We start from the raw sequence: 8,882 nt of genomic DNA, 5'->3' as shown, positions 1-8,882 counted from the left end.
CGATCTGTCAATATCAAAATAACACCCAATTAATAATTGGGTTCCAACTTATAAACATAAGTCCATGCTTGGGGTAAAGACTACTCTACCCCTAACTTGGCTTGATTCAAGCCCAAGGCCCAATCTAAAAGGCCTAAAAGTCCAACTATGGCTTAAAGCCCAACATATGGAAAATTGGGCCTAAACCTCTACATGGACTTCCTTTAAGGCCCAGTTGTTCAGTCCAGCCAACATGTGTCATTCTAATGGCCCAATATCATACAACCATCTAGGCCCAAACTATGGCCCACATATGACCCAATTTTCCAAATTGGGCCCAATCCTTCATATAGGCCTTACCCTAAGCCCAACTAATTATTCTAGTCCATTTGATTATTCTTGGATGGCCCATTAATAAACCAATTACCAAAGCCCAATCGAAAGGCCCAACTCACGGCCTAAGTGAAATTAGGGTTTCACATAAAATGACGATTAAGGTTAAGTGTTTTTTACTTAACCAATTAAGAACTTAATCCATTAAGTCCTTTACTCTACTAGATAAATGATATGGAGAAATTGGGCTTAATACACAATCCAATCTCAATGGCCCAAAAGTGGGTCCAAATAAGTCCAATGCCCAAATACTCACAATTAGGGTTTTCCACCCAAACATGGCCCAATAGGCCAAAAATTAATATTTAAGCCCATAAGGGTATCAGCTAGGTCCATTAGGGTTTTGCTTGTGGGGCACCACCCACTACCACCTCGGGTAGTGGTGGTCAACGGTGGTTCACGGCGGCGGCCACCACCTTACGGTGGTGGTTATGGTTCTTTTCATTAATCTTTTCTAATTACGATTACAATGCTTAATCCCAAAATAAACACACACACACAAACTAATACACACACACAACCACACTGTGGTGGCCGACAGTTGCGCTTGGCGGCAGCCACCACCTCACGGTGGTGGCGGTGACCTATTCTCAGTTTTCGACCAACAAACCACTCACACAACACAACCCTTGCTTGGAAATGCACACGACCACCCACCTCTCGGGGGCTCACGGAGGTCCGACAGCAACATGACGTCCAACGGCAACAACAACGGCACAACGACATGGGAAGGCGACAGAGGTGGCGGCTAGGGTTTGTAGCGAACGACAACATCAACGACCGAAGATGGCCCCTTCTCGATCTTCATTCACGACAACATCAACAACCAAGAGTCACGGGAATGGCGGCGTTTGGCGGCAACGCTGCGGCTCCACAGGGCTACAACGACGGTCTTATGCTGAGGTAGCCACCCAACCGAGAACCAGAAGAAGAAGAAGGAAAAGGAACGTCCGATAATATCAGCAACACCGCCCTGAATCGTTTCCGACAGCCTTGGCGATCCTCCGACGCAAGCGACGGCTCCGAAAATGAAGCTGATGTGGCGTTTTGACGACGAAGGAATGGCGACGACGATCCCCTGAATGGTCGGAACAACGGACGATGGTGGCAGTCGAACTAAAGAGTGGATGCCGGTGGTCCCTGTCGTTGTCGTTGATCGGAAGTGGCATGGCAGCGGCTCCGGAGATAAAGAAAGTGAAGCTGGCCATCGGTGGAGGGGATATAAGGTGGGTTTGCTGCTGCTAAGGGCTCCTAGTGTTAGGGTTCCCGAAGAGTGACGGGTTTATATACCCGGTTACTTTCAAACTTCCCATACTATACACTTCTAGCCCCCCTTCTCTTATTCCTTTCAATTTTGCTCCATTAATTACCCTTTAGACCTCGACTCCTAAAATTCTTTTCAGAATAAGCCCAAAAATTACTAAACAACCCCTCCTCCATAATTTATTCTCAAATTGAATCCAACACTTACACTTTAGCCCCTGCCTTCATGATTTCAATTCGAATTAAATCCAGAATTTACCAAATCACTCTCAACTTCCATCATTCTTTGTAAACTAATCCATGAACTACATTTTAACCCTCAACTTCTATAATTATGACTTTTAACTCCTCGAAACTAACGCCTTGCTCAATTATTCTTGCTTTTAGGGCTTCTATACATTTATTTATTTACTTTATAAACGGGGTGTTACACTAATGCTGCTCCTGAGTCTTGGAGTAAACCAAGATGTCATCAATGAAGACTATCATAGACTGGTCCAACATCGATCTGCACACGCAGTTCATGAGGTCCATGAACGCGGCTGGAGCATTGGTGATCCCAAACGACATCACGGCAAACTCGTAGTGACCATAGCGAGTCCTAAAAGTTGTCTTCTGCACATCGTTGTCTCTGAGTCACATCTGGTGATAACCCGATCGTAGATCAATCTTAGAGAATCAAGATGCACCTTGTAGTTGGTCAAACAAATCATTAATCCTTAGGAGGGGATAACGGTTCTTCACTGTTACCTTATTCAGCTCCCGGTAGTTTATGCACATCCAATGCGACCCGTCCTTCTTCTTCACAAACATGATCGGGGCTCCCCATGGTGACCTACTCGGCCTGATAAATCCCTTGTCTAACTGCTCTTGCATCTGTATAGACAACTCTTGCATCTCGGGAGGAACCAACCGATATGGTGCCTTGGCTATCGGAGCCGCACCAGGGATGTAGCACCTGGTTCTTGGTATGTATTCTTTTGTTAAATACTTTGCATTTTGGCCTTGGACTCGACGAGTTGAAGGTCCAACTCGCCGAGTAGAAGCAAGAAGGGAAACGTGACTTAAGCGATGGACTCAGCGAGTCGGGTCCCGGATTCGGCGAGTAGACCCTGTTTGGAAAAAAACCCTAATCCGAGGGTTTGCACCCTATTTAAACACCTTAACTCGGCCTCCTTCGTCCCATTTGCTCCCAGAAGACCCCCATAGCGAACCCTAGCCGTTATTGAAGCAATCTAAGGCATTTGGAGTGACTTTGGTGCCTTTGTGATCCAAGGAGGGAAGGAAAAGCTTGCAGGAACAAGAGGAGGCTAAACGGATCCGATTTTGTGCACCATTTTCATCTCATTGAAGGTAAAAAGCATATACCTTGCTCATCCATTTGCTAGATCCCATTTTGTGAAGTTTTAGGGCTTTTCTAAGCCATTTTGGTCACTAACCATGATTGCAAGCATGGTTTGGAGTTGATGTTTCGGATCTAGGCCCTTAGAGGGATTACAAGGCAGAAAGGAGTGGCTCTTGCACTCAAAGAAGGCCCCATGCCTTGAGAGGGCTTGTTTAAGGACCTTTTAAGCTCAAAGTCCTATGCAAGCACGTAAAGGTTGTAACTATATGTGCTAGATCGATTGTAGAAGCATAGATCTATCTTTTGATCAAAGGTTGTACGTCAGAAATCGAAGATTCAACGAGTGGTTGTGACCAACTTGACGAGTCCGTTCTTGGACTCGGCGAGTCCAAGGTTCTGTCCCATATCAGTTGAGGGTCATAAGGACCCAGTTGAGTGTGGAAAGGTTTTAAGGGGGTCCCAGGGAGTGACCCAACGTTCTGGACTAAGACATTGTTCTGGAAATTCATGGGACTCGGCGAGTGCATGAACAGACTCGGCGAGTCCAAGGAAATCTTCTTAAGGATGAAGATGAACTTGATGAGTTGTTCATACAGCTCGGCGAGTCAACGACAGGACCTATATATCAGTTGATAATGTACTCGACGAGTTGTTCATACAACTCGGTGAGTCGGATGAGGATTCAGTCGATGTTCATTTAGAAGGAAAACTCGTCGGGTCATCGCCTAAATCGACGAGTAGAGACAGGTATAAGGACAAATGGAAGGATAGGGACTCGACGAGTTGGCAAGCCAACTCGGCGAGTCAGGTCAACTGGAAGTTGACTTTGACTTTGACTTGATCAGGGGTAAAATGGTCATTTTACCCTAAGAACATTTAGTAGTGTATGACTAAGTGTTTTGTGGGAATATAGCTGAAGGATTTCCGGAGCAGCAACGGCAGCAGTAAGAGGATTCTCGCATAGTTCAACAGCTACTACGAGGTGAGTTACCTTCCATTAGCGGTGGGTCTACGACCACAATGCCGACCCACCAGTAGGAGTCGTATGTTAGATGATTGTCTTTGTGATATCATCTAGGTTCGCTACTACCTGATATGTTATATGCTGGCATGACATGTTATATGTGATAGTAGTAGAGTTCGGTTGTTAGGACCGAAGGGTAGGTCAGACACCCCAGATATGTTTGACAGTATGTGATGCTATGTTTATATGTTGGCATGACATGTTATATGTGATAATGGTAGTAGGAGGGGAATAGTCCCCAAGTTCGGTTGTTAGGACCGAAGGGTAGTTCAGACACCCCAGATATGTCTGATAATATGTTTATGTTATGATATATGTGATAGTAGTAGTAGTAGGGGTCGAATAGTCCTCGAGTGTCGATTGTTAGGACCGACGGGCAGGTCTGCACCCCAGAATGGCTTGACACGTGTAGGAAGGCACCCCAGAATGGCCGCATGGGTAGGAAGGCACCCTAGAATGGCCGCATGGGTAGGTCGGCACCCCAAAATGGCCTTACCGGGTAGTTCAGGCATCCCAGAATCGCCTGGCAGTATGTATGCTATGTGATTGTATGGTATGTGGTACGATGGGGGAACTCACTAAGCTTCGTGCTTACAGTTTACAGTTTTGGTTTCAGGCACCTCTTCAGCGAAGGGGAAGAAGATGGAACGGTAGTGGGACATCATACACACACATATTGGTTTTCCGTATTAGAGTTTCTTGGTATTGTACTCTGACATTGTTTTATTTTGTGAGTGGTTTTCAGACATGAGTTGTGGATTTATAAAAAGTTATTAGTAGCTGGTGTTTTCCTATAAATGTTTCTATAAATCAGCTAATTAAAAATGAAATTTTTGGACTTGAAAATTGGTTCGTTACAAGTTGGTATCAGAGCCCTGGTTTGAGGGATTCGAACACACCTTCAGGGGCATCTGGAATCAAACCGAGGGATTAAAAGATTTTATAAGAATGTGGTTTTCTAAAGAATAAGACAGAAGAGTTTTTGAGAAAGAACAAGTGTGTGATGTGCGCGACCGACCGAGCTCAAGTAAGTATTCCCCAAAGTACCCATACAATGTTATACTATGTTTATCAGATTCAGTAGAACTGCATGCTAGAATATGACTAAAGATCTAGGAATGATGCCTTATGTGCCTGGTTTATGGGCTTCAGCTTATGAGAATTCATGCTAGTATTGAGTAGACAGTAGTAGGATAGCTTTTTTAGGTTATGCATGGTAGTATGAGCTTAGCATTATATGCTAGTTCAGCTTCTCATTATGAGGACAGATTTGCTTGAGTAGTTTTCCTGCGTCCGAATGCCGCTTGCTTTGTGCTTTGTGGGACTCTGAGTGATGGGAGTTAGTCATTAGGTGAATACGTCATGTCACAAGTGATTAGGGTTGAATAATCTTAGAGTGCTGGATTTGGCCCTATTACGCAGCTCTTGTTTGAGTTTAACCGTTGTAGGGACGAGTATGTTACTCGAAGGATTATCTGAGCCTCATCACATGTGATGGTAGTCATGTAATGGCTAATTGGCATTACTAGGAGGCCTTCAGTAGCTGAGGACCGGTTGGGATGGAGTCAGAGAATTCCCTAGGGTAAGCCTAGGATGAGAATAGCAGAGATCAACACGGGAAAAAGGGACTTGGTAGAGTTAAGGCAGTCCTTGAGGAAAGTACGAATAGATGTGGAAGGTAGTATGGGCCCGTACTACCGAAAGCAGATGATCCCTACTTGAATTAAGGAGGGCTGAGGCAAGACCAGGGAACTTGTATTGGATGTGATCCCTCTAGATGTATCAGTATCACTATCAGTTGGTATCATGTGTTGCAGAATGGTGGTACTACGATAGAGGCCAGTAGTTGGCAGTTCAGGAAAGGGATCGGGTTTGGGATCAGGTTCCGAACCAGCAGATGAGAGGTTACGCGAGTTCATCGCGTCAGAGATCACCAGAGGCATCCGTGAGTCGACCCCCATCATTTTCAGGTCGATCAAGGATGGGATAGTTGAGCTGATGGAGGACTGCCTCAGGGCGTTCAGGAGTGACATGGCATCAGGCCAGTCAGGATTTTGCACACTGTCCTTTAAGGACTTCAGGGGAAGTGGTGCGCCGGATTTCCATGGGGCGAAGGACCCCATTGCTGCCAGACGATGAATTGCAGACATTGAGTCCGCACAGTTGACCCGCTTCTGCCCCGAGGGGTCGAAGGTGAGATATGCAGCAGGGTGTTTGAGAGACAGAGCTAGAGAGTAGTGGGAGTCTGTTGGTGACTCTCTGGGAGCCTCGGCTGTCGAGGCTATGACATAGTCGGATTTTGTGACCTGGTTCCGAGCAGAGTTTGCGCCAGCGGTAGAGCTTCAACAGCTGGCCAGAGAGTTTTTGGACATGAGACAGACTACGGAGACTGTGGCGGAGATCACCGCCATGTTCCGGGAGAGGGAATTGCTGGTGCCCCAGTATGCGGGAGATGAGGATATAAGGAGGACCCGCTATCATGACATGCTGCGAGCCAACATTCGAGAGCATGTTAGTTTTTTAGCTTGCCCTACCCTGGATTCCATGATTGTCAGGGCTAGGGAGAGGGAGATTGATCTGGAGCATGTCCGGAAGTGGAAGACTGAGGAGGGTCAGACGACTGGGGCTTCATGGAAAAAGCCCAAGGGATCAGATGGTAGGCTGAAAGGCCAGTCAGGACCGGGCCGCTGTAGGAAATGCTGCAGGCCACATGAGGGGGCGTGTGGATTGGGATCGTCGGGATGCTATAAGTGCGGCAAGACGGGGCACTTCAGTAGGGACTGTACTGCCCATGCACCGGTTATTCAGACGTCTAAGTTTCTGTGTATCCACTGCAACCAGAGGGGCCACAAGAAGGCCAATTGCCCCCAGTTGACAACAGCATCAGCGCCAACTCCAGCGACCCTGCGGATCACTGATGGCCGGCAGGGAAAGGTAGAGCCTCTAGTGGTGAGGAGCCGGGCATTCCAGTTGACTACCAAGGAGGCACGCGCTGCACCCAATGTGGTGACGGGTATGATTTCTTATCATTATGCTTTATGATGCGCTGCTGTGATTTTGATATGCTATGTATGTGCTCTGTTTAGGATTGTTCAATGTGAACGGTATCCCGGTTCAGGTACTATTTGATTCAAGGGCTACCCGATCATTTGTCTCTCTTGCGCTCAGCAAGAAGTTTCCTGAGTCTTCGGGCATGTTGGATTGCCCTTTAGAGGTAGATATTGCTGATGACCGATCTGCGAGCATCGACGGTGTTCCGAGACTGTGTGCTGAGATTATTCAAGGAGCGTTATCTGGTGTACCTGGTTCCTATTCCGTTGAGAGGGAACAAGGTGATTATAGGCATGGATTGGTTGAGCCCCAATGGGGCAGTGATAGATTGCGCACATCAGTTGGTTCGGATCGGGACCCCAAGTGGGGGGAGAGTTGGTAGTTCAGGGCGAGATGCCAAAACAAGGAGCAGCATTATGTTCAGCAGCGAGAGCTAGGCTTTACCTTCAACAGGGTTGCGCAGGATATGTCGCTTATGTTATGGATACCCAGGAGGCGGGAAAGGCGACAGTGGGTGATGTTCCTATAGTGCGAGAGTTTACGGAGGTATTCCCCGAGGAGTTGCCAGGGATACCTCCGGAGTGGTAGGTGGAGTTCAGGATCGACCTAGTCCCTGGTGCGGCTCCTATAGCCAAGGCACCGTATCGGTTGGCTCCTCCTGAGATGCATGAGTTGTCTATACAACTGCAGGAGCTGTTAGACAAGGGATTCATTAGACCGAGTAGTTCTCCCTCGGGAGCCCCGATTCTGTTTGTGAGGAAGAAGGACGAGTCGCATCGGATGTGTATAGATTATCGGGAGCTGAACAAGGTACTGGTGAAGAACCATTACCCACTCCCGATGATTGATGACCTCTTTGACCAGCTACAGGGAGCATCTTGGTTCTCCAAGATTGATCTGCGTTCAGGATATCATCAGATGAGGGTCAGAGAGGAGGATGAGCAGAAGACTGTGTTTCGGACGCACTATGGCCACTACGAGTTTGTGGTGACGCCCTTCGGGCTCACCAATGCTCCTGCCGCGTTCATGGACCTCATGAACCGCGTGTGTAGATTGATGATAGACCGGTCTATGATAGTGTTTATTGATGATATCTTGGTTTACTCCAAGACGCAGGAGGAGCATGCAGAGCATCTACGAGAGGTTCTAGAGACTTTGAGGAGGGAGAACTTGTATGCTAAGTTCTCCAAGTGTGAGTTCTGGTTGTGCGAGGTGCAGTTCCTTGGGAATCTCCTCAACCAGAACGGGATCTCAGTGGACCCGGCCAAAGTGGAGGCCGTGATGAGATGGGAGGTTCCAAAGTCTCCATCCGTGATTCGGAGTTTCCTAGGATTAGCTGGCTACTATCGGAGATTCATCCAGGATTTCTCCAAGATAGCCGTACCTCTGACCAGGCTAACAAGGAAGACCGTGGTCTTTCATTGTGAGCCTGAGCAGCAGGCCGCATTCGAGACACTGAGACAGAGATTGTGCGAGGCGCCAATCTTATCCCTGCTAGAGGGCATGGAGGATTTTGTTGTGTACTGCGATGCGTCCATCTCAGGTTTGGGCGCAGTATTGATGCAGAGAGGGCATGTCATCGCCTACGCGTCGAGGCAGCTGAAGCCTCACGAGGCGAACTACCCGACGCATGATTTGGAGTTGGGGGCTGTTGTATTCGCCCTCAAGATTTGGTGTCATTACCTCTATGGGGTTCGCTGTACCATCTACATGGACCATAAGAGTTTGAAGTACCTCATGGATCAGCCGAATCTAAACTTGAGGCAACGTTGGTGGATGGACATGGTACAGGATTACGATTGCGAGATCCTTTATCACCCAGGTAAG

This window comes from Lactuca serriola, chromosome 2 (assembly GCF_051521515.1).
Source record: "Lactuca serriola cultivar US96UC23 chromosome 2, Lser_US96UC23_V15, whole genome shotgun sequence".
In the NCBI taxonomy this organism is placed as follows: Eukaryota; Viridiplantae; Streptophyta; class Magnoliopsida; order Asterales; family Asteraceae; genus Lactuca; species Lactuca serriola.
Note: the sequence above shows the minus strand (reverse complement) of the source record.